Genomic DNA, 26592 nt, shown 5'->3' with positions numbered 1-26592 from the left:
TTGTATCTGACTCCTTTAAGACCCTATGGACTGTAGCCCACCAGACTCCTCTGTCCATGAGATTTCCCAGGCAAGAACACTGGAGTGGGTTGCCATTTCTTTCTCCAGGAGATCTTCCCACCCCAGGGATCAAACTCACATCTCTTGCATTGGCAGGCAGATTTTTTGCTACTCAGCCACCAGGGAAACCCATTTAATATTTTACCCAAGGCCAGTCTCAATGCGTTTCCTTGCAACAAACATTTTTCTTAAAATAGTTGGAATGCACACATACCAGGAGGTCCATAAGTTCCCACTGTATAATTGACTTCAATTGCAAGTCCAGATTGCATTTTGTTGTGCCTTTGAGGGAAATCAAGCTAGAGTTTAGAAGATTCAAGAGTTTAGCAAATGATTTAATGAAATATTTTTAGCACCTATTGTTAAGTCAGGCAAGGTTCTAGAGGCTTGAGATACATCAGTAAAGAAAACAGAGATACCTAACCTAGGGGCTCAAATTCACTGAAATTTTGAGGAAAAGACCAAAAATTCTTGAGTTGGAATGTCTCTACTTATGGCATATTTTTCCAACCTATTTCTCTTTCTTGATTAAAAAAGAGAAATGAGTTTTAGGAGAGCTTTTTTCTACATTAGAAATTAATCTATTTCCAAGGCAATGAAGCAAAATAGATGACATTAGTAAGCCAGTATCCTGCAGATTGTTGTTTAAGAAATTGAATTTTATGGTGTGTTATAAACCAACATGAGGAAGACATCCAAGCCTGAGTGTATTGCTCTGGTTCAGGTAAAAATGGAGTGGAAGATGGAAAGATTTCTACTATGATTTGCCCTGCCTTAGGAGGAAGACTTTAAAAAAAAAATCTTTATTTTTAATTGGAGGATAATTGCTTTACAATACTGTGTTGGTTTCTGCCATAAATCAACATGAATCAGCCATTAGGTATACATATGTCCCCTCCCCTCTTGAACCTCCCTTTCACCTCCTACCCCATCCCACCCCTCTAGGTTGTCACGGAGCACCAGATTTGAGCTCCTTTTGTCGTATGGTAAATTTCCATTGCCTATCTACTTTAAATATGCTAATATAAATGTTTCAATGCTACTCTCTCAATTCGTCATATCCTCTTCTTCCCTCACTGTATCCATAAGTCTGTCTTCTATGTATGCGTCTCCATTGCAGCCCTGCAGATAGGTTCATGAATATCATCTTGCTAGATTCCATATATATGCAGTAATTTGTTTTTGTCTTCCTGATTTACTTCACATTGTATATAGGAGGAAGGCTTTTGTAACAAGACAACTGGCAACTTTTGAAATAGCCTGCTATGATGGTGTTAATAACAAAAATCGTTTAGGTATTTAGTTTGGGTGTGGCTTACACTTGAGAGCACAGAGCTATTTACACTGAAATCTCCCTGATTAACTTCGGAGATGGCATTTACTTATTTTTAAGATGTTTTTTAATGTGGGCCACTTTTAAAGTCTATACTGAATCTGTTACAATATTGCTTCAGGTGTTTATGTTCTGATGTTTTGGCCATGAGGCATGTGGGAATCTCAGCTCCCTGACCAGGGATTGAACCTGCACTCCCTGCAATGGAAGGTAATGTCTTAAGCATTGGACCACCAGGCAAGTCCCCAGCGATGGCATTTAATCACTCCTCCAGTAGTTCCTATATTGAAAGACAAATGACAAACTGGGTTTGTTCCATTTCTATACTCTGAGAGTCTATATAATATGCAGGCAGATAAATGTTGGTGTAGCTTGAAAGCTCTGCTGAAGCTCTGTCCCTGTGAAGACACCAATAGCTCTGGGAGACTTTCCAGGGTTCTCTTTTTCCCCGTGTTTTTCCTATAATTTGTATTTATTTGTTGAATTCATCAGATGCGTGGAATTCCATGAGGAGCTGTGAAAAGGATTTGTGTTAGAGCCTGATTATATGTCTCACCACTAAGGCATATGACTCCTTTGCTTCTTTTTGCCAGCTTCCCACAGAGATGCTACAAGTCAGTAATCTCCAAAACCCCTGGAGCCACCAGCAACAGCAAGCCTTTAAATTGCTTTGAGTTCTAGAACTTGGACTGGGGCATAAGTTAAGCAAAGAATGTCACATATTTATACTAACATTTATATAGCACGATTTCTATCTTACAGAATAGTTGCTCAGTCATGCCCCACTCTCTGTGACCCCATGAATTGTAGCCCGAAAGGCTCCTCTGTCCAGGAGATTCTCCAGGCAAGAATACTGAAGTGGGTTGCCATTCTCTTCTCCAAGGGATCTTCCCAACCTAGGGATTGAACCCTTATCTCCTGCATTGGCAGGCAGTTTCTTTACTGTTTGAGCCAGCAGGGAAGCCCTCACCTCTGTACTTATTTGCCAAGATCAACTTTGCAAACTAAAGAAATGTAAGGTCAGTGCCAGACTGTTTTTAAAAAGGAGATGAGATGACATACTGAGTCTTTTGACTCATGATAAGGCTCATGGTATGACTGATGAATTCTAAGGTTTATATCCAGGCGCTCTGGATATCCCTGTGGCTATGATGAAATATTTATAGCTCCAAGAGGCCATCATTCAAGCCATGCAAGTTTCTGTTCACTTTTTTACCTTCCCACTATGCTTCAATGCAGAACATTCATCAGGCAGCAGGCATGGCATCTTAAAGCAAGGAATCGAAAGCTATATGGTTTAAGATGAGAGGAATTCACACACTTAAAACAGATAAAATACTTATACCTTAATTTTTTTCTTGGAGAATATTTGCTTTATAATGTTTTGTTATTTACTCCTGCACAACAAAGTAAATCAGCCATTTGTATACATAGATCCCCTCTTTTTTTAGATTTCCTTCCCATTTAGGTCACCATAGACCACTGGGTAGAGTTCCCTGTGCTATGCAGTAGGTTCTCATTAGTTATCTATTTTATACATAATAGTGTTACATGTCAATCCCAATGTCCCAATTCATCCCACCCCATTCCTTCCCCCTTGGTGTTCTTTACATCTCTGTACCTCTACCTTTTATTAAGACTTAATATGTGGCTCTGAGAAGTCAAATTTAAATCTTAACTTCTATTAAATACACTCATGGTAATCAAAGGTCTTCACTGAGCACAGTAGTTAGAAGGAAAAAGTGAATTCAGCAGTTAGATCTTGAAATGAAGACTGTTAGTAGGAGATCAGAGAATGTTGGAGAAATATTTTAAAAGATCTGGTGAGATTGAACTTTTTTTTTTTTTCCATTTTTGTGGTTTAAGGTGGCAGGTCACTATATAAGTGATCGTGAAATCAGTTTAGTGGTGCACCAACAAGCATTTTTCAAATGTCCATCAGCAGATAAATGGATAAGAAAGCTGTGGTACATATACACAATGGAGTATTACTCAGCCATTAAAAAGAATACGTTTGAATCAGTTCTGATGAGATGGATGAAACTGGAGCCGATTATACAGAGTGAAGTAAGCCAGAAAGAAAAACACCAATACAGTATACTAACACATATATATGGAATTTAGAAAGATGGCAATGAAGACCCTGTATGCAAGACAGCAAAAAAGACACAGATGTGTATAACAGACTTTTGGACTCAGAGGGAGAGGGAGAGGGTGGGATGATTTGGGAGAATGGCATTGTAACATGTATACTATCATGTAAGAATCAAATCGCCAGTCTATGTCTGACGCAGGATACAGCATGCTTGGGGCTGGTGCACGGGGATGACCCAGAGAGATGTTATGGGGAGGGAGGTGGGAGGGGGGTTCATGTTTGGGAACGCATGTACACCCGTGGTGGATTCATGTCAATGTATGGCAAAACCAATACAGTATTGTAAAGTAAAATAAAGTAAAAATAAAAATTTTAAAAATAAATAAATAAAAATAAAAACAGTATAGCACAGGGAGCCCAGGGGGTGCTCTGTGATGACCTAGAGGGATAGTGGGATGGTGGGTTGGGATGGAAGTTTCAAGAGGGAGGGAATATATGTGTGCATGCATACTAAGTTGCTTCAATCGTGCCTGACTCTGCAATACTATGGACTGTAGCCAGACAGATTATTCTGTCCATGGGATTCTCCAAGCAAGAATCCTGGAGTGGATTGCCATGCTCTCTTCCAGGGGATTCTCTCGACCCAGGGATCAAACCTACATCTCTGACATCTCCTCCTGCGTTGACACGTGGATTCTTTACCAGTAGTGCCACCTGAGAAGTCCAGGATATATGTGTACATACAACTGACTCACTTCATTGTATACCAGAAACTAACACAACACTGTAAAGCAATGATATTCCAAAATAAAGCAGTCTGCATGTGTTTGTTTATAGGTTACAATATAAAATGGGTTTGTAGAAAACATATCAAGTCTGTTGACCTACAGAGATGTTTACTATGTGCACGAGAAGGTGCAAGAGGCTTTTTAAACTTTTCCTGAAACTTTTTGGGAACAAGTGAACTTCATCATCACCTGGTCTGAATTAGTTCAGCATTTCTTCCTTTCAAAATGGTCAAAGAATTTGATAACCAAGTTAACTATTCTACAGGACTGGAGAGTTGCTGTTAGCCAAAGAGGGTTGTTGTATGGCCTTAGCAAGTCTCTTTAACTTCCTGAGTCTCAGTTTCTGCATCTATAAATTTAGGAGTACTGATGAACTATGGACAGAGGTTCGTGACATTATACAGGAGACAGGGATCAAGATCATCCCCATGGAAAAGAAATGCAAAAAAAGCAAAAAGCTGTCTGGGGAGGCCTTACAAATACCTGTGAGAAGAAGAGAAGCAAAAAGTAAAGCAGAAAAGGAAAGATAAAAGCATCTGAATGCAGAGTTCCAAGAAATAGCAAGGAGAGATAAGAAAGCCTTCTTCAGTGATCAATGCAAAGAAATAGAGGAAAAACAACAGAATGGGAAAGACTAGAGATCTCTTCAAGAAGATCAGAGATACCAAGGAAACATTTCATGCAAAGGTGGGCTCGAAAAAGGACAGAAATGGTATGGACCTAAAAGAAGCAGAAGATATTAAAAGAGGTGGCAAGAATACACAGAGGAACTGTACAAAAAAGATCTTCATGACCAAGATAATCACGATGGTGTGATCACTCATCTAGAGCCAGACATCCTGGAATGTGAAGTCAAGTGGGCCTTAGAAAGCACCACTACGAACAAAGCTAGTGGAGGTGATGGAATTCCAGTTGAGCTATTTCACATCCTGAAAGATGATGCTGTGAAAGTGCTGCACTCATTATGCCAGCAAATTTGGAAAACTCAGCAGTGGCCACAGGACTGGAAAAGGTCAGTTTTCATTCCAATCCCAAAGAAAGGCAATGCCAAAGAATGCTCAAATTACCACACAGTTGCACTCATCTCACACGCTAGTAAGGTAATGCTCAAAATTCTCTAAGCCAGGCTTCCACAATACGTGAACTGTGAACTTCCAGATGTTCAAGTTGGTTTTACAAAAGGCAGAGGAACCAGAGATCAAATTGCCAACATCTGCTGGATCATGGAAAAAGCAAAAGAGTTCCAGAAGAACATCTATTTATGCTTTATTGACTATGCCAAAGCCTTTGCCTGTGTGGATCACAATACACTGTGGAAAATTCTGAAAGAGATGGGAATACCAGACCACCTGACCTGCCTCTTGAGAAACCTATATGCAGATCGGGAAGCAACAGCTAGAACTGGACGTGGAACAACAGACTGGTTCCAAATAGGAAAAGGAGTACATCAAGGCTGTATATTGTCACCCTGCTTATTTAACTTCTATGCAGAGTACATCAAGAGAAATGCTGGGCTGGAAGAAGCACAAGCTGGAATCAAGATTGCCAGGAGAAATATCAATAACCTCAGATATGCAGATGACACCACCCTTATGGCAGAAAGTGAAGAGGAACTAAAAAGCCTCTTGATGAAAGTGAAAGAGGAGAGTGAAAGAGTTGGCTTAAAGCTCAACATTCAGAAAACAAAGATCATGGCATCTGGTCCCATCACTTCATGGGAAATTGATGGGGAAATAGTGGAAACAGTGTCAGACTTTATTTTTCTGGGCTCCAAAATCACTGCAGATGGTGATTGCAGCCATGAAATCAAAAGATGCTTACTCTTTGGAAGGAAAGTTATGACCAACCTAGACAGAATATTAAAAAGCAGAGATATTACTTTGCCAACAAAGGTCTATCTAGTCAAGGCTATGGTTTTTCCAGTGGTCATGTATGGATGTGAGAGTTGGACTGTGAAGAAAGCTGAGCACCGAAGAATTGATGCTTTTGAACTATGGTGTTGGAGAAGACTCTTGAGAGTCCCTTGGACTGCAAGGAGATCCAACCAGTCCATTCTAAAGGAGATCAGTCCTGGGTGTTCTTTGAAAGGACTGATGCTGAAGCTGAACCTCCAATACTTTGGCCACCTCATGCGAAGAGTTGACTCATTGGAAAGACTCTGATGCTGGGAGGGATTGGGGGCAGGAGGAGAAGGGGATGACAGAAGATGAGATGGCTGGATGGCATCACCAACTCAATGGACATGAGTTTGGGTGAACTCTGGGAGTTGATGATGGACAGGGAGGTCTGGTGTGCTGTAGTTCATGGGGTTGCGAAGAGTCAGAAACAACTGGGTGACTGAACTGAACTGAACTGAACTGAGTGTCTACTTCATAGAGTGTCACAGTTATAACTGATGGCAAGCAAAAGCATTTAAGACAGTTCCAATACAGAGTAAGAGCTATATAATAAATGTTTTCTTTTTTTCCAGTTTTCATTCAGGGAAAAAGACACCTTCTTCCATTGCCTGTTCTCCTATAAAGAACCAGGGTCACCTTCACACACTTCCCAGAGTCGGGACGCTGTGACATTGTCAAGTGCTTTTCTACTGTCAAGTTAATGAAGGATTACACCTGCCCCCTCTGCCTGGTCAGCACAGCTTGCTTATGGAAAAATCAGAAAATATCTGAGAGCACTAAGCGAGAGCTCTATATAAAAGCAATTTTCTCCAGCTTTATGAGTGAGGGCAGTTGTAAATCACTCCAGCTATTTGCATTTATACTGCTTTAAAAAAGGGGTGGTAATGGGAAGATGGGAGGGTTAGTTACCTAGTGAGAAATGTTACCCTGGGACAGAAGAGCAAATGTTTCCAACATCACCCGCCTTGTTGGGCCAGTGACTGGCTGTTTATGCCAGGAGAATGGGAAGAAGGGGTTGCATCAAGCTCCTGGAGTAACACTTGGAATTGGAATACCTGTTCACAGAATTAATATCTAATCATCCTCTTTACTTGGCTTTTCTTACCAAATGGAGGGGGGAGAAAAGATTACTTAAGATAGCTTAATTGTTTTGTAATGTCCAATACATAAAACCAAAGAGAACACTCACAGTGTCAGTGATGGACCACTTGGCTTTGACCATCTCAATGACATTTACTCAATTTCTGAGCAATTTTAGATAAGCTCAGAAAGCAGCTGGGGAAATCCCAGCTGTAACTAAGCCTGATGGCCTTGCTTCAGTTAAGAGAAAGTCCATGAGGCTGAATCCAAGCATGCCAAGAGAGAGAAAATATTTTCCACTACCAAGGACAGATAATGCGAGCTATGCTAAACCCAGTCCCTGTGGAATTCTTACTTGAACATTTCTCACTTGGAGGTAAACCGAGGTCGCTTGGAGAATGTCATAGAAAATTTATTGAGAAGAGTCTTCCATTTTCAGTAATCGTTTTGCTCTAGAAATAAAAGCATGCCAGCAGAGATAGCAAAGAAGGACTGTTAGCACAGGCTTGGCCCGGGTCAGTAGTCAGTGCTATGATCTGACCATAAATGGTGCCCCAGTCAGGAATATTTCCCAAATAGTAGAATTTATACCTTCTCCTGGGAGATATGGGAAGTCATCAGCTAGATAAAAAATAAAATCATATTTTAAGTTTAGGTCAAGAGAGGGAACAATTGTTTGGAAAAGCAGATGGAGTCCAATGTCAGACCTCCTCCTATTTCCAGACTCCTGTTCCACTCAGACTCATATGGAGGGAAACAGGGCAATTACAGCCATATAACCATTTCTGTGTGAAGGCTAATTTTCAACTACTAGACTAGATTTCTCCTTTCCTTTAAAATATGTTGCTGAAATAAACATTGTATAGTTTTCACATTCAGTCTTCTTTGAGGCACCAATTAATTCTTGCTGCTGCCAAATACAATTTTTTTAATCCAGTTCTATCATCTATTTATCTAATCTACTTTTATAAGTCTGAATCTTTTCCTTTTTTAAGTATCGTGACCTCTGTTTATACCTCACTTTCATTTGGCTTATAATTTATTTAATTTTGACTTATTACTGTATGATCTTACCACTTTTACCAATTTTTTCAACTGGAAAATGATGTCATAAAGCATTATATTTATGGCTTTCTTCTACTTCCCAAGCCACTCCATTTGTTTTCTTCTTTAACTACCTTATTTTCAATACATCCCTTTTCTTCACTGCTTATGTCCAAAGATGAATCTAATGAAAATCAGTGTCCTGAAATTTCTCCAAATATCTTTCCTCCTCTCTGGAATGTTCCCTCTCTCTCCATTAACTTAGAGATTAGACTTAAACTCATTCTTCAACACTTGGTTCAAAGATTGTGACATTTAAAAGCCATAAACAGGAACATTTGATTAGGTTTCTATGTTTGGGAAAAACAAAGATACTTTTACAGTATAAAAACAAAAAAATGTCATCTAAATACATTTTGAAGAAAAATTGCTTACAAAGTATTCTATATAAACAAAACTGAATCTGAGCTATACTTCAGGACTGGAGAAGACATGCTATATCAGAAACAGTGATAAACTCCAAACAGATAAAACTTTGAGTAAATCTAAACACAGATGGTGACTGCAGCCATGAAATTAAAAGACGCTTACTCCTTGGAAGAAAAGTTATGACCAACCTAGATAGCATATTCAAAAGCAGAGACATTACTTTGCCGACTAAGGTCCACCTAGTCAAGGCTATGGTTTTTCCTGTGGTCATGTATGGATGTGAGAGTTGGACTGTGAAGAAGGCTGAGCACCGTAGAATTGATGCTTTTGAACTGTGGTGTTGGAGAAGAGTCTTGAGAGTCCCTTGGACTGCAAGGAGATACAACCAGTCCATTCTGAAGGAGATCAACCCTGGGATTTCTTTGGAAGGAATGATGCTAAAGCTGCAACTCCAGTACTTTGGCCACCTCATGCAAAGAGTTGACTCATTGGAAAAGACTCTGATGCTGGGAGGGATTGGGGGCAGGACGAGAAGGGGACAACAGAGGATGAGATGGCTGGATGGCATCACTGACTCAATGGACGTGAGTGTGAGTGAACTCCAGGAGTTGGTGATGAACAGGGAGTCCTGGTGTGCTGTGATTCATGGGGTCTCAGAGTCGGACACGACTGAGCAACTGAACTGAACTGAAACACAGGTAAACCTTACAGTAAATCTAAACAATTACTCATGATGTTTGTGAAACTGACTGACATTATTAGGAAAAATATTATTTATATACAAGTGGGAAATATAAAATAAAATTGATAATATTAATAGCACCTAAGGCTAAAATTTCAGATTAGGTTAGCAAAATTTACATTTTTGAAAAAAGACTGGAAGAAAAAAAGGAGGAACATTCAAACAGGCTGAGACCTTATCTTGTTCAGAAAAGGACGACTGTTAATAATTCTTCATTTTTCAATTTTTTGTTTTCCTCCAGTATTGTTGAGATATAATTGACATACAATACTGTATAAGGTTAAGCTGTGTATCATCATGATTTGACTTATATCATGGAATGACTGCAATAAGTCTAGTGAACATCCATTATCTCATATAGATATAAAACAAAAGAAAAAAAATACATTTTTCCTTGTGTTGAAAACTTATAGGATTTACTCTTTAACAAGTTTTGTAAATAACACACAGCAGTGTTAATTACATTAATCATGCTGTACATTACATCCTTACTTATTATTTATCTTATAACTGGAACTTTGCACGTTTTGACCTCCTTTGTCACCATACAAAGATCTGTTGTTATTGACTATATTCCCCATGCTTTACATTTCATTCTTGTAACTCATTTATCTTGTAACTGAAAGTTCGTACCTCTTAATTTCCTTCACCTATTTCACTCAGTCACTCACTGTTATCCCTTTTGATAACCATGTTTGTAGCCTGTAACTATGACTCTGCTTCTCCTTTATGTTGCTTCTTTTGAGTTTTAGATTCCACACACAAGTGAAATCACAGGGTATTTGTCTTTCTCTGTCTTATTTCACTTAGCATACTACTTTCTAGGTCCAACCATGTTGTCACAAATGGCAAGATCTCTATCATTTTTATGGCTGAGTAATATTCCAGTGTATATATAATATGCACCACATCTTTTTTTATTCATCCACCTACTGATGGACACTTAGGCTCCTTCCATATTAACTGCTGCAAATAATGTAGCAGTGAATACTGGGGCAAATATATCTTTTCAAATTAGTGTTTTTATTTTCTTTGGAAAAGTACCCAGATGTAGAATTGTTGGATCATATGGTGGTTCTATTTTTAATGTTTTGAAGAATCTCCATATTATTTTCCATAGCAGCTGCACCAACTTATATTCCCACTAACACTGCACAAAGTTCCTTTTTCTCCATAGCTTCACTAATGCTTGTTATTTGTTGTCTTTTGGATCACAGACATTCTATAAAGTGTGAGGCGATATCTCATTGTGGTTTTGATTTGCATTTCCCAGATGATTAATAAGGTTAGTTTCTTTTCATGTATCTGTTGATCATCTACATGTCTTCCTTAGAAAATGTCTATTCAGTTCCTTTACCCATTTTTTATTTGGGCCACTTGGTCTTTTTGAAATTGAGTTATATATGTTCTCTGTATATTTTGGATATTAACTCCTTATCAGATATATCATTTGCAAATATGTTCTCCCATTCAGTAGGTAGACTTTCCATTTCATTGAAATTTTCTTTGCAGTGCAAAAGTTTTTAGTTTGATACAGTCTCATATGTTTGTTTTTGCTTTTGCTTCCCTTACAAAAGTGACGTTTCCAAAAAATACTGCTAACATTGATTTCAAAGGGCATGCTGTCGGTATTTTCTTCTAGGAGTTTTATGGTTTCAGGTGTTACATTTAAGTCTTTAATCCATTTTGAGTTCATTTTGTGCATAGTGTGAGAAAGTAGTCCATTTGATTCTTTTGCCTGTAACTTTCCAGTTTTCCCAACACAGTTTAGTGAAGAGTCTCTCTTTCTCTCACTGAATATTCTTGCCTCCTTTGTCATAGATTAATTGACCATATAGTGTGGCTTCATTTCTTGGCTCCCCATTGTGTTCCATTGATCTATGTGTCTGTTTTTATACCAGCACCATGCTGTTTTGATTATTGTAGATTTGTGGTATCATTTGAAATCAAGAAGCATAACATTTCCACCTTGTTCTTCTTTCTCAAGATTGTTTTGGTTATTCAGGGTCTTTTGTGCTTTCAGGCAAATTTTAAAATTATTTGTTCTAGTTCTATGAAAAAATGCCTTTCGTGTTTGCAGAAAATTGCATTGACTCAGTAAATTGCCTTGGGTAGTATAGCCACTTTAACAATATTAATTATTCTAATCCATGAGCATAGTATATCTTTCTATTTGTTTGTGTCAGTATCAATGTATTTCACCAGTATCTTCCAGTTTTCCAAGTACAGGTTTTATATGTCAGTTAGATTTCTTCATAGATGTTGTATTCTTTTGATGCAATTACACATGAGACTGTTTTCTCAATTACTCCTTCTGATAGTGTGTTGTTAGTGTATAGATTTTTCATTTTGATAAATAATTCAAATAAATCTGTTAAAAATTTAAGCATACCTATTATTAGAACATACTTGGGATATGTCATGCACAAACCACTTAAGGAATAAAGAAGAAACAGAAAATGTATTTAACTTACAGATAAGGTAATAGAAAGTGGGAGAGGACATTAAACATAAAAAACAGCATATGTAAGTAAAATAAAATAAAGCAATATACTCTAAAATAAAGCAAGCAGATATGAATTTATAATAAATAAGTTATATTATCTATTTAAAATCAATACTATATTAGTTTCAAAACAGCTCATTATTTCTCAAGGAAATATATAAAGCAGAATGACACAGAAAGATTAAAAATGAAACATGGAAAAATATATCAGTAAAATGAAAAAATTTAAATGGTCATATATATACACACTAAATACTCAGTTCAAATAATACTTCAGGTAATCCATACATAAAGAACTACAAACCCATACATAAATTCCAACAAATTTGAAAACATTCTCAGCCTCTCACATTTTACAAAATTCAAAAGCAAGTGATAAAGGGATGCATCTGGGAAAGGAAATGGCAACCCACTCCAGTATTCTTGCCTGGAGAATCCCATGGACAGAGGAGCCTGGCAGGCTACAATCCATGGGGTTGCAAAAAGTTGGACAGGACTTAGTGACTAAATAGAACAAAAAGATTCAATTTTCCATATATCAGGTTGGCGAAGATATGCTTGAGAATATTCAGTGTTTACCAATAAGAAAATAAGCCCACTCAAATGTTGTTTTGGTGCCTATAAACTGAAACAAAATTTGCAACTTGGCAATAGCTTCAAAATTCTGTATACATACACCCTGATCGAGCAATGTACTTCTAGGAATTCACCCTATAGATGGATTATACAATATTACAAAGATATATTTGCAAGAATTTTCTTTGTTGCATTTTTAATGACAGCAAAGCCTAGAAAGAATTCATATATTCATCAATAGGGGGCAAAATAGATACATTTTTTATATTGCTACAATAAGATCTTAGAAAACACTTTAAAATAATGGATTATATAGAAAAGGCTTAAAATATATATGAAATAAAAAGTTAAATTTTACAACATTACATTTGTTTTGTAATTCCATCTGCAATTTTAAATGGAAAAGGCAGATTTCATTCATTGCACCGTTGTGAATATCTTCATCAACTAGAGAAACATATAGAGACATATCTAATTTATTTTTCTGATTATCAAACCTCAAATGTTCTATTAGTAGAAAATTCAGTATCTTCCTGGAAGGCTTCTCATCTTCCTAACTTTAAATTCTGTAACAAAATCTGATGGTCGGGGGAGGGACGTTTCCTTCAAGCCTGCTTCCATATATGAGGCAGTTTAAGAACTTTGAAAGGCTTCTTAGGTGGCGCTAGCAGTCAAGAATCTGCCTTCTGTCACAATACTGTAAAGTAATTATCCTCCAATTAAAAGAAATAAAATAATTAAAAGAAAAAAAAAGAATCCATCTTCCAATTCAGGAGACCTAAGAGACGCGGGTTTGATCCCTGGGTTGGGAAGATCCCCTGGAAAAGGAAATGGCTACCCACTCCAGTATTCTTGCCTGGAGAATCCCATGAACAGAGGAGTCTGGTAGACTACAGTCCATGGGGTCACGAGGAGTCAGACACAACTAAACAACAACAACAACAACAACACACACACACACACACATTGATCATAAACAGGACCATTCAGTTCTGTTGATTGATTTACTCCTGTAACAATTCCACATTGCTTTCATTATTATGCTTTCATAATATGCTGACATATAAGGTACATTCATTTATATTTTGGTGTTGCTTTCAAACATGCTTGCTTTTCTATCCATTTTATCTTTCGTGGAATTTTAAAATCTGCTTGTTTAGCTTCATAAAATATCTTATCAGGGACTTTAACTTCATAGTCCATTGAATTTTACAAATAATTTTGCAATAATTGGCAGTCTTTACAATATTCAATCCTTCTATCCAAGAACATGGTATGTCTTCTTGTCTTTATTTTGTCTTTCAGTTGTTTTCCTATTGTCTTTGTATTGATGACGTACATTTCCTGTTAAATGCTCTATGATTTTGCTACTATTGTGAGATTGGCTATCTACTCCATCATATTTTCTAATTGGTTGTAAATACTGATTAGGAAAACTGTTGATCACTGAACGTAGATAGTGTAACCAGCCACTTTACTGTTCTCTTACATTTTATTAATAATAGCTTTCAATTTGACTTTCTTGAATTTTCTGGGCAGACATATTGTCTGTTAATAGTAAAAATTTGTCCTATTGTCCTTATCTATAATTTATATTTAATTGCTTTCATCTTATTTCTTTGCCTTTAACCTCCAAGCTAAGCTAACTCACTTCAGTCGTGTCTGACTCTATGCAACCCCATAGATGGCAGCCCACCAGGTTCCCCTGTCCCTGGGATTCTCCAGGCAAGAACACTGGAGTGGGTTGCCATTTCCTTCTCCACAAAAATATTCCATAAATGAATTTCAGTAACTCTTAAACATTCCACAAAATTTCCTAAGAACCTGTGAGAGTATAATACCTAACAATCCTCTCTAAAACAGAAATTCACCTATCTGCTACATTACTGATGATGATCTGAAATGTACATGATCTCTAAAAAATAACAGTTCTGAATAAAACTGAAAGGATCATCCAAGTTCCTACATAATAATAAAGTATTTATCCAGGATTACTGAATAAATCATAGCAATTTGGTATCATTTTCAGAAAAAAAAGTCTCAGAACTTATAAGCATGCGGCATTTCACACTGTACCAACTGAGTAACAGTAAATGAAGGTATAACCACTACAACTTCTTCACCAACTTTTGTGTCCTGAAATATGATGTCTGCCCCTGGCAGCTACCATTCCAGTTCCACAGCGTATTTTCCAGTCAGACAAGCTGTACAATGATCATTCTTTTCAAAACATTAACCTCCAATACACCACTAAATAATGTTGGTTATAGTAAGCAATTGCACTCATCTCACATGCTAGTAAAGTAATGCTCAAAATTCTCCAATCCAGGCTTCAGCAATACGTGAACTGTAAACTTCCAGATGTTCAAGTTGGTTTTACAAAAGGCAGAGGAACCAGAGATCAAATTGGCAACATCTGCTGGATCATCAAAAAAGCAAGAGAGTTCCAGAAAAACATCTATTCCTGCTTTATTGACTATGCCAAAGCCTTGGACTGTGTGGATCACAAGAAACTGTGGAGAATTCTGAGAGAGATGGGAATACCAGACCATCTGACTTGCCTCTTGAGAAATCTGTATGACGGTCAGGAAACAACAGTTAGAACTGGACATGGAACAACAGACTGGTTCCAAATAGGAAAAGGAGTCCGTCAAGGCTGTATATTGTCACCCTGCTTATTTAACTTCTATGCAGAGTACATCATGAGAAACGCTGGACTGGAAGAAACACAGGCTGGAATCAAGATTACCAGCAGAAATATCAATAACCTCAATTAAGCAAATGACACCACTCTTATGGCAGAAAGTGAATAACTAAAGAACTTCTTGATGAAAGTGAAAGAGGAGAGTGAAAAAGTTGGCTTAAAGCTCAACATTCAGAAAATGAAGATCATGGCATCAGGTCCCATCACTTCATGGCAAATAGATGGGGAAACAGTGGAAACAGTGTCAGACTTTATTTGGGGGGGCTCCAATATCACCACAGATGGTGGATGCAACCATGAAATTAAAAGACACTTACTCCTTGGAAGGAAAGTTATGACCAACCTAGATAGCATATTCAAAAGCAGAGACATTACTTTGCCAACAAAGGTCCGTCTAGTCAAGGCTATTCAGTGGTCATGTATGGATGTGAGAGTTGGACTGTGAAGAAAGCTGAGTGCTGAAGAATTAGTGCTTTTGAACTGAGGTGTTAGAGAAGACTCTTGAGAGTCCCTTGGACTGCAAGGAGATCCAACCAGTCCATCCTAAAGGAGATCAGTCCTGGGTGCTCTTAGGAAGGACTGATGCTGAAGCTGAAACTCCAATACTTTGGCCACCTCATGCGAAGAGTTGACTCACTGGAAAAGACCCTGATGCTGGGAGTGATTGGGGGCAGGAGGAGAAAGGGACAACAGAGGATGAGATGGCTAGATGGTATCAACGACTCGATGGATATGAGTTTGAGTGAACTCCGGGATTTGGTGATGGCCAGGGAGGCCTGTCGTGCTCTGAGTCATGGGGTTGCAAAGAGTCAGACAAGACTGAGTAACTGAACTGAACTGAACTGATAGTAAGCATACTTTTCTTATTTCTGCCTGTTTCAGTTATATGTGTTCAGTCATAAATCATTTGGCTGAAGTTTCCTTCTCCCTTTATTGGTTAGGAGTTCACAGGTTGTTGATATGGTACAACTCCTCAATAAAAGTGCCAACAGTGAATTGGGCTCTTTAGATCTTTCTCTGCATACTCCTTAGTATGGTGGATTTCCTTTAGATTCACTATTTGTGGGTTTCAAGATGGCTCCTTCTCACAATCAAGACAAAAAGATGAGGGGAAATTAGGGACACTCCGGTACCTCCTCCTATCAGGAAAGCAAAAGAAGCCTTCCAGAATGCACAGTGGATTTCCATGAACAACTTTAGTGGGAGGACCTCAATCCTATGATCTCCTCTAACAGCAAAAGAAGCTGAGAAAATGAGTATATAACCAGGCATCTAGTTAACAACCCAGGAAGGACGTTGACATTTTGCTAGCAAGGAAGAAGGGAGGAATAGATAACAGGTAGACATCCAAGAGGATCTGCCACACTGACATACTGGGGCTGTGTATAATGTTCCAGAAATCACTAGGCTCATTTGTGTCACATATAAATGGATAAACAACAGGGTTCTACCATTATAGCACAGAGAACTGTATCAACAACCTATGATAAACCATAATGGAAAAGAAATTTTAAAAAGAGTGTATATATATACATATATATACATATGCATAACTGCATATATATATATGCATACTTCGCTGTTCAGCAGAAATTGACATAATGTTGTGAATAACTATACTTCAATTTAAAAGAGAAGAAATTATTAGAATGTGTACTGTAATTTCCTGATAGAGCATATTATCAGCCTAAGGAAGCTGGGTTCTATTCTTAGCTTGCTGAGGTCTTTTAAAATGAAGAAAGAATATTAAATGTTATCAAAACTCTTGTGGCATTTATTGAGAGAGTATGTATTTGTATTTTCAATTAATATGCTAATTCAGAGTAATAGGTTCCAGTTGTTGAATCATTCTTACAACCCTGTAATAAACAATGCCTGGAATGTGATTTATTCTGTCAGCTATTACTATTTTTAATTTGAAAACATTATTCTCATATTGTGTTTGCATTAATGCTCCCAAGTGAAATTGATCTATAGTTTTCTCTATGCTATTGCTGTCCAGTTATTTTCATGAGGATTCTGTAACCACATAGAATATATTAGTGGACTTCTTGTCTTTTTCTACTTGAACAGTTCAAATAGAATTACCTATCCTTCCAGCTTAGGTAGGATTGTTTTCAATAATGTAACCCTGTTGTTTTATTAAAGGGACAGCTGCGTAACTGTTTTCTGTTTTTCCTTGATTATTCATATCTCTAGATATTCTATCCTCATTGAAACAGTGGTTATTTTTCTAGTTTATTGAGTGATGTGTTTTACCTTCAGTTTTCCCCCTAATACATAATTTTGTTAAAAACTTGACTCTTAAGCATTGCCTGGCACTTTGATTTTGCTAACATTTTCCTTCCTTCCCAAATAGACTGTCATTTCAACATTAATTTCTTCTTTCACTTGAGCAATTTAACAGAATTTTCAAGAAAATATTCATACAAAGAGCAGAGCATATTTCTTTTGTCTTTGTTGTTTCCAGTACTCAGTGTCTGTTGTTTTGCGCTACCTAGCATTCAGCCACTCTAATTTTGAGGTCAGCCTCTGTTAGGATGAGTCTTAGTGGAGAATCCAGAGATGAAGGCAGCAGCAAGATTCCAGTGGCAGCAAGTATCAAAAGATCATGTACGTGATGACACCTTGGCCGTTAGTTCTGCCTGGCTTGGCCTTCCTTGCATCTCACCTTGTCTCCCCACCTGCAGTCAGTTCTATAGGCTCTCTACTATCCTTCCAATAAGTTTCTTTGATGCTTAAAAGAGTCATAGTAAGTTCTGTTGCTTACAACTTGAAGTACATTTACTGGTAATTTATAATCTCCTACTTTAGACCTAGAAAATGTTGTTCAAGATTCTGCTTTATGGAAATTTATGGACTTTTTTCTTTGGGGCCTAATACACAAATTTTATTAATAGTCCATTTTTGCTCATTCCCAATTTATTAGATACATTTTATGTATCAAAGTTGTTTCTAACATATTTCAAGACCTTTTTTTTCTCTTTGGCTCATTACCTTCTGAGATAAGTGGATTTAAGTCTCACATTGCTGTTACAATTCTGGCCAGGTCACGGACATTTCATTCGTGGACTCCCAAATGTTAGTATCTGTAGGCGTTTCTCTTGGGCCAGTTTTTTCGGAGAAGAATCTTCCAATCCTTTGCCAAGAGAGATAACAGGCTAGCTGCCAACAGGCGAGCTGAAGAGTATCAAAGGACAGCCAAGAATATCTTCACCAGATATGTATTTTCTCTTGAAATACACGCTTCTCAACTGCTTTTTATACAATGCCTAACCTCTGGCCTAAGACAAGGCATTCCACGGTTATTTCTATTCCCCATAGAAATAACCTCCTGTCATCTGAAGAGCTGCTAAAGGTGAGCAAGTAAGTGTTTGGGACAGGAGGAGAGGTGTGTGTGTGCTCGGTTGCTCAGTCATGTCTGACTCTTTCTGACCCCATGGACTGTAGCCCACCAGGTTCCTCCGCCCATGGAATTCTCCCGGCAAGAATACTGGAGTGGGTTGCCATTCAGTTTACCTAATCCTTACACATACTTGCAACTCTAGTAGCCAAGGTGACCTACTGCCTTCCCAGGATTCTGTGATTCAGATGCCCTTGTTTTTCATTTGGTTTTCTTCTCCAAGCCTTAGGTGTCAGCTTTCTCCTCTATGCTGAAAATATTCTATTTATCCAGTTATTTCCTTTGTTCCAAATCTGCTAACATTTCTGGTCCACATTTTTCCCCTCTCAGTTCTTTTTCTCTGTGAAGATTATATATATATACACTATATGTATATGTGCAGTGTATATATACACTAGGAGCTTCCCTGCTGCCTCAGACAGTAAAGAACATGAAAGTGAAAGTCACTCAGCCGTATCCAACTCTTTGCAACCCCATGGACTATACAATCCATGGAATTCTCTAGGCCAGAATACTGGAGTGAATAGCCATTCCCTTCTCCAGGGGACCTTCCTAACCCAGGGATCAAACCCAGGTCTCCTATATTGCAGGCAGATTCTTTACCAGCTGAGCCACCAGGGAAGCCCAGACAGTAAAAAATCTGCCTGCAATGTAGGAGGCCCAGGTTTGATCCCTGGGTCAGGAAGATGCCCTGGAGGAGGAAACGGCAACCCACTCCAATATTCTCGCCTGGACAGTTCCATGGACAGAGGAGCCTGGCAGGCTACAGTCCATGGTGTCACAAAGAGTTGGACACAACTGAGCAACTAACACTTTCATTTCATACGAACACACTAAGCCCCCTATATATGAACGAGTTCCAAGAGCACATTCATAAGTCCAATTTGTTAAGTCCAACAAAGTTAGCCAAGGCACCCAACTAACACAATCAGCTACATAGTACTGTAGTGTAATAGTTTTATAATACTTTTACACAAATAATACATAAAAAAACATAAAAAGTAAAGACGACAGTTTTAATCTTACAGTATTGTACCTTGAAAAATACAGAAGTCCAGTTGAATGGCTGGCACATAGAGACTGGGATCAAGTGAACGGGCCAGAAGAGATATTGACTGGAGGAGGGAAAGGAGGTGGGAAATGGTAGAGCTGAAGGATCATCAGCAAAAGGAGACAGAAGGCAAGCTGCAATTTCACTCAAGCCCGACAGAAAGCCTTCTCTAATACTGTATCCTAGATGCCTCCCTTGTCTTACCTTAGTCTTAATTCTGTTTAAGGCATTTCCGTGTCTGCAGTGCACTCAAAGCACAGCACTCAACAGGAAGTCCTACCATTACTGGAGTCATGCGACAGAATTTGGAGCTGCCAGAGTGGTTGGAAATTAATGGAGGAAGTCATAGAAGGGGAGCTACAAAATTTATGTATAAATTTCTCTCAAATTCCTTGCTGATCCCCGAGTAATGCATGCATGAAACTCTAGGGAGCCTAGAAAAGGCTCAACATCCCTCAGAGGGTGATGGGCGTGTGCTAAGTCACTTCAGTTGTGTCCAGCCATTTGTGTCTATATGGACTGTAGCTTGCCAGGCTCCTCTGTCCATGGGAGAAAGATACCAGCGTCCCAATTCTCTAAAATGTTCTGCAATGTCAAATCTAAAATAATTTATAACTCTTAGATAAAATTAAGTATTTTTACATTCATAAAAAGTTTTAAAATATGGCCTATAATAAAGAAAAAATAATTAATAGAAACAAAACTACAAATATCCCCAACACCCCAAACGTAATTAACAAAGAAAGACTTTTAAATAACCATAATACATACTATGTTAAAGAATCTACAGAAAAACAGAGGGGGGAAAAATCTACAGGAAAAAATAGATCTAATGGCAAAAGGGTAAGGAATTTCAAGAAAGATGTATTTTTTAAAGTACTGAAGCTTTATTTCATATATTGAAGTTATAAATAAGAACCAAAGGAAATCTTAAAACTAAAAAGATATAATTACTGAAATCATTGTTGGATGGTAACATTAATAACAGCAAACTGGACACAACAGAAGACTGGTAGACATGAAAACAACTCAAGAGAAAATTTAAAAATTAAAGCACAATAATTTTTTTTTTAAAGGATGAAGAACATGTCAATGACAAGGGGACAGAGTTAACTGCTCTAATACATGTGTCATTGTAATCTCAGAAGGAGAGGGAAAGGCAATGGAGAATAAAAAAAATATTTGCAGAAATGCTAGCTGAAATTTTCCCAAAATTGATCAAAAGTAGTATCAAACAAATACAGGAAATTCAACCAAGAGAAATAAACGAAGCCATACATAGGTACATCATAGTCAAACCGCTAAAAAGCAAAAATAAAGGGAAAACCCTAAAAGAAGTCCAAAGAAGGAGGCACATTGCCTATAAAGAAACGAAGATAGCAATAAGCTGACTTCTCAGAAACTATGGAGACCATAAAACAGAGGAATGATACTTTTTTTAATGTTGAAAGAAAGGAACCATCAACCTAGAATGTTATAATCAGGTGAAAATACCTTAAAAATATAACAAAAGAAAAGTCATTTTCAGATAAACTGAAACTTAAGAATTTGTCTTCTATAAATCTACACTGTAAAAAATGCTAAAGGGAGTTTTTCAGATAAAGGTAAAACTATCAGATGGAAATTTAAATCTACAGGATTCTTATGCATCCAGAGAGTGCAATGGAAGCTATGGTCTAGGAAAAAAAAAATGTTCTTTGTTGCGCAATGAAATGGCAATAAAAATAGATACAGGTACCTTAAGCTAAACGTAGGAAACATTAAAGATGTATGATCTATCAGAGATAAATGAGTTGAGATACTATTAAGATGCCTTAACAATTACAGGTTCTATGCCTGCATTGCAGGCAGATTCTTTACCAGCTGAGCTACCAGGGAAGCTCACATATAGGTCCATGGTTATGATTAAGTGCCTAAATTTTAATTAATATTAATATATATGGACTAAAAGCATGAAGATATGGTTCAAGGAGGAGAAACAAATGAACATTCTATCATTTTCAAGTTGTATCCATGGTGATTAAGGCCAGAAAAGGCAAGTGAAATTCTCTTTTTCCTCTGTGTTCCACCCTTCTGTCTCCATCTGTGTTTTCGGCATTTCCCCCCAGCCCCCATTTTCCTAAACATCAGTTTTCTGATCTGTAGAATGAGAAATTTCCATTTGGGCAGCGACTCTTAAATCCTTCATATATTCATTTGATAATTTCATGAAACTGATAGATAACTCTTCTCAACTGCATGAAGCTGGACAACCATTTCCCCTCTCACATTCTCTATTTTCCACAATGGCACTTTTCACAATCACGCTAGCAATGACAGATAGTTTTAATAATTAAACCCTCTGGCTGATATGGAAACTTGATATCTGATTGTTTTTAAAGATTTCATCCACTAGCCAGGCTTCTGATGTTTTTCCTTTCATACTCCTCTATACATGGGAGCTGGAGTCTCTCCTGCCCTCTCCAGCAAGTGAAATACCAAACACACAAGAAGGTGAGGACTCCAGAGAAAGAGAAGTGGTTAAAGGACCAAATGACTGGGCAAAAGGGGAATTAGAACATGAGTAAGGACATCACTCCTGGTAGATAAGTGTCCACAATGGACTCCCCACATGTGTCTGAGAGACTCCTTTCCTTTTTAGATAGGGAACAAACTCACTAATTTCTCCCCATTCTTTGGACTCTGTATGGATTGGACTGTATCGTTTGAACATGAATGAAAGACTTAATCTTTAAGGGACTCTGTGTGTGTGTGTGTGTGTGTGTGTGTGTGTGTGAGTGTGTGCATAGGAGAATGAGTGTGTGAGTGTGTATGTGAGAATGTGTTTGAGTGTGTGTGTGAGACAGAGAGAGAAAGAGTGAGAATGTGTGTGTGTGACAGAGAACTGAACTTGCTTTTCTGCTCTACAGGATATTTCTAGATTTTTGTATGGATGAGGAAGACTCAAAGAGAGCTTCTCATGGGACTTCCCTGGTGGTCCAATGGTTAAGTCTCCATGCTCCCAGTGCAGAGTGCCTGCAATTGATCCCTGGTCAGGGAACTAGATCCTACATGCTGCAACTAAGTGTTTGTATGGTGCAACTAAAGATCCTGCATTCTGCTGCTAAGACCTGATGCAACCAAATATTTAAACATACACACAAAAAGGGCTTCTCATGAGTCAAACCAACCAATCAGTTGTTTTGTATGGCTTTTCACCTCCTCCCCTACTTATAAAATTTTACATGTGATTACATGAATTCAAAACCCCTATGGCTATAGCGTGGCTCCCAGGATGAGAACCTTTACAAAAGATAATAACTCAGTTCCTTCCTCTTCTAAAACTTGGTGCCTGTACTTATCTGTGCATATATCTTTATGAAGCAGAGAAGTTATGTTTTATGTTAGAGAAAAGAAACACACAGAGCAGCATAACTCTTCTCAGTCACACAGATGATCCATGAGGAACTATTCCTAGTGGTGGATCTCTCTTAGGCTTATTATTAAAGAACTGTGTTAACCTTCACCGTTTGAAATGACTCAGCCACTTTTGGATGAGAATGAAGAAATTCAATGGGGATCCATACTGAACAAATTTCACCTAGCTAGTGAGAATTCAACCAAAGAAATTAATGAATTCATTATTCAGTAAAAGTCCCAGATGACAGTCAAGGTTTTTTCCAAGTAGATCAACAACCCCAGTCACCAGAGCCCTCACCAGAGTGCACAGCTTTTCTCCCTACATGACCCTGCACATTCAGTCAACGCCCATGTGTTCCAAGGTCAATAGTCTCCTCATGAATTCGCTCGGCTTCATTCTGAAGGATTTCTAATGCAACTAAAGTTAATCCACTGCAAAGATGAAAGAGCTGCTTAACAGCTGTGATAAAGGAAATTAAAACAATTTGACATGCTTTCCATCGGGAATTAAACTATTTTCACTAAGACCCACACATACCAGTGCCCTGATAGAGCTGACAACAAACAAATTGAAATGAATGATGACAAAGCAAATCCACTCTTACATTTGGAACTTATAAAAAAGTTAAAATACTTGCAGAAAGAAGCTAATTTTCATTTTTAAAAGGCTTACTTCTCTTTTGAAGGAAATCTATCACTCTAAAATGTCTAGACAACTCCTCAATAGATTTTTTCTGTTTTTGGCATAGAAACATGATAATTTTATAAAGTCAATAATGTCAATTTGTATAAGTTTACTGGGAATATTTCATTAAATATCATAAAACATCAAAAAGACAGTTATGAAATAACAGATTAGTCACTGTAGCTCATTGAATTAGGTGTATGTATCAGGCAGAGTTGGTCTTCCCAGGTGGTGCTAGTGGTAAAAAAAAAAGAAAAAGAAAAAATACCTGCCTGTCAATGTAGGAGATGTAAGAGATACGGGTTTGATCCCTGGGTTGCAAAGATCCCTGGAGAAGGAAACAGCTACCCACTCCAGTATTCTTACCTGGAGAATCCCATGGACAGAGAAGCCTGGCAGGCTATGGTCCATAGGGTTGCAAAGAGCCTGACATGACTGAAGCAACTTAGCATGCACATCGGGCAGCATTATGGTTTATCAAAAATGATAGTTGAAGACAGTTTGATAAAGGGACAATTTGCAATATATATCTAGTTAAAGTTCTCCTGGGAAATAGAACTAATAGTGTATATATAACTATATATATATAAAGAGATTTATTATAAGTAATTGGCTCATGTGATTATGGAGGCTGAGAAGTCTCAAGACATGGAATAGGCAAGCTAGAGAACCAGAAAAGCCAATGAGTGGCTCCAATCCTAGTCCAAAGTCTGGATAACCCAGAGGATCAAAAGTTATAAGTTCCAGACTGAAATCCAGATGGAACCCAAGGAAAGCTAATGGTCTAATACCAATCTGAGGGTCACAGAGGACTGATGTTCCAGCTCAGTAGTCGTGCAGGAGGAGTTCTCACTTACTCAACCACTTTTGTCTATTCAGGTCTTCAACTGATTGGATGAGGCCCACCCACAAAGCACAAGGGCAATCTGCTTAACTCAGTCTATTGATACAAACATTAGCCGCATCCAGAAAATCCTTCACAGGCACACTCAGAATAATGTTTGACCAAATTTCTGGGTACTCCATAGTCCAGTCGACATAAAAAAATTTTTTATGATTGACTGACTCATTTATTTTTTATTGTGATAAAAATATGTAACATAAAATTTATCATTTAACCACTTTGAATCTGGACTTTTTATTTTACTTTAAAAATTATCATTCAGCAAAGCTGATTTTTTGTATGCATTTGTATGAGTTCTTACATACACATCAGCGACAGATTTTATTTTCTTGGGCTCCAAAATCACTGCAGACTGTGACAACAGCCATGAAATTAAAAGATGCTTGCTCCTTGGAAGAAAAGCTATGACAAATCTAGACAGCATATTAAAAAGTAGAGACATCACTTTGCCAACATAAGTACATAGTCATCTACAGATGTGAGAATTGAACCATAAAAAAGACTGAGTGCTGAAAAATTGATGCTTTTGAACTGTGGTGCTGGAGAAGACTCTTGAGAGTCCCTTGGACTGCAGGGAGATCAAACTAGTCAATCCTAAAAGCAATCAACCCTGACTATCCATTGAAAGGACTTATTCTGAAGCTCCAGTACTTTGGCCACCTGATAAAAAGAGCCAACTCACTGGAAAGACCCTAATGCTGGGAAAGATTTGAGAGCAAGAGGAGAAGGGAGCAACAGAGGATAAGATGGTTGGATGGCATCACTGACTCAATGGACATGAGTTTGAGCAAACTCTGGGAGACAGTGAAGGACAGGGAAGCATGGTGTGCTGCAGTTAATGGGATCACAAACAGTTGGACACAACTTAGTAACTGAACAACAACACACATACAGATTCACAAAACTACCACCACAATGAAGATACAGAATAGTTCCCTTTCCCCTGAAAACTCCCTTGTACTACTCCTTTCAAGTTAAACCCTCTACTCACTTCTAACCTGTGTAAACCACTGATCAATTTTTTATCACTATAGTTTTCTTTTCCAGAATGAAGTTGACATAAAATTAATCATTATAAAAGAAACTGCATGAGTTTAAGAAAGCCAAGTGTTTTGGGCTAGAAATAGAATCCATATTCTGGGTTAACAAGAGCCAAGAGGCTTAAAATTCTCCAAGCCAAGCTTCAGCAATACGTGAACCATGAACTTCCTGATGTTCAAGTTGGTTTTAGAAAAGGCAGAAGAACCAGAGATCAAATGGTCAACATCTTATGGATAATTGAAAAAGCAAGAGAGTTCCAGAAAAACATCTATGTATGCTTTATTGACTATGCCAAAGCCTTTGACTGTGTGGATCACAATACACTGTGGAAAATTCTGAAAGAGATGGGAATACCAGACCACCTGACCTGCCTCTTGAGAAACCTATATGCAGGTCGGGAAGCAACAGTTAGAACTGGACATGGAACAACAGACTGATTCCAAATAGGAAAAGGAGTGCATCAAGGCTGTATATTGTCACCCTGCTTATTTAACTTCTATGCAGAGTACATCATGAGAAACGCTGGGCTGGAAGAAGCACAAGCTGGAATCAAGATTGCCAGAAGAAATATCAATAACCTCAGATAAGCAGATGACACCACTCTTATGGCAGAAAGTGAAGAAGAACTAAAGAGCCTCTTAATGAAAGTGAAAGAGGAGAGCGAAAAAGTTGGCTTAAAGCTCAACATTCAGAAAACTAAGATCATGGCATCCAGTCCCATCACTTCATGGGAAATAAATGGGGAAACAGTGGAAACAGTGGCTGACTTTATTTTTCTGAGCTCCAAAACTCACTGCAGATGGTGATTGCAGCCATGAAATTAAAAGACACTTACTCCTTAGAAGGAAAGTTAT

The sequence above is a fragment of the Capricornis sumatraensis genome, chromosome 6, assembly GCF_032405125.1.
Source record: "Capricornis sumatraensis isolate serow.1 chromosome 6, serow.2, whole genome shotgun sequence".
NCBI classification, from domain to species: Eukaryota; Metazoa; Chordata; class Mammalia; order Artiodactyla; family Bovidae; genus Capricornis; species Capricornis sumatraensis.
This window is presented reverse-complemented; position numbering follows the sequence as displayed.